Raw genomic sequence first — 1575 nt, forward strand, 5'->3', positions numbered from 1 at the left:
CAAGAAGAGATAAAACTAGAACTAGAACGGTAACATTGTAAGGTAAATGAAAGTAAATTTTGCTTTGTTTAAGATCAACAAAATGAGCCGGATGTTTATGTCTTATTCTACTTTACCCGTTTAAAACTGCAGAAAGACAAATCGTATTCTAGATTATTATTAACAGATCTAGACCCGTCTTAAATATTCTATGTATATCGCACTGGTTATAAGAAAAGCAGCAAGTAGCACTGTTCAAGTCATTGGTTTCATTTCGGAGTAAATGACATAACAATCTCCCGTTCATGCTATGCAATACCATTGCCTCCAAGAAAAAACGGACCAGGGTATGGACACAAAAAGACGGTCATCGAAATAAAAAAAAACGTGTACTTTTGGTACACATGTCTGTATTTTAAGGTATATGACTGATTTAATTTGATAATATAACAAAAATAACAATGATTATGGGACAGAATTCACCATGACAAGAAGAATGCTCACTAATGATACCTACGAGTAATAACATTAACGGTACCAATTTTCCTACACCAGATGCGCATTTCGACAATACATGTCTCTTCAGTGATGCTCGTGGCATTATTCGGTTTAATATGTTTCCATGAAGCCTCATATGAAATTACAGGAAGCCGCTTATAGTAGTTCCCTGAAAATACGCGACAAAACATTCAAAAATAGCCGCGTGTGTTCGTATAATATAGATATTTTGTATTGGGAAGTTTCCAACAGAACCGTGTCACAGGTTACAACCTACTAACATAAAGCCTAAGAAAAAGCAATCAGCTATTATTTGTAGTTTTTGTAGGCCATAATGTTAGATATAAGTATTCGGTAAACAGAATTGTGATGAGCGATAATTTAAACTGCATCACTAGTTATAACATGATGAGGTGAAGTCGAATAGCATATCTCGTAGACAATTTTGGACACGGAAGGACATCAAACGGTCATATGGACGAACGGGTGGACCGACAAGTGTAAAATAGTGTTACACCTCCCCTAACCAGTTTTCTGTTAAAACAAGTAAAGTTTTATATATTGAAGCAAGAAAAGTCCATGCTGTCCTTAGTTTCTAAATAAACTTAAAACTCATTTTTTGTATGTTGTGAACAGGTTAATTGCAAGTCAATTCCCTTCTTCATAATATATTATAGCACCTCTACGTTACGTAAATACGTGTGTTATTATGCATGTCATTCTAGTGTTACGCAACTTCATTATAAAACAATATTATACCTATTTCTAAAAAAAGAAAATCGATATGAATCTTTTGAAAATCTTAGTTCACAATAGCATTCCCCTATTTATTTTAAGGATCGTACAATAAATGTATAGTGTAAAACTACATATTTATTGTTCTAAATGAATCATGAAATATTTATGCACGTAAGTATTAAAAAAAATGTCAATCATAGCAACTCAAATTTAAAGCAGACAGAAAGTGAAATATATAGTTTTGATTTTTAATAAATTACAATGAAAGCAAACTTCAAATTTTTAAAATTTTATCAAATTTTTCAGGAATCATAGATTTAATTCAACTATTGGTTTTAAACATGTTTTTTATATTTTAGT

This window comes from Mytilus galloprovincialis, chromosome 7 (assembly GCF_965363235.1).
Source record: "Mytilus galloprovincialis chromosome 7, xbMytGall1.hap1.1, whole genome shotgun sequence".
NCBI classification, from domain to species: Eukaryota; Metazoa; Mollusca; class Bivalvia; order Mytilida; family Mytilidae; genus Mytilus; species Mytilus galloprovincialis.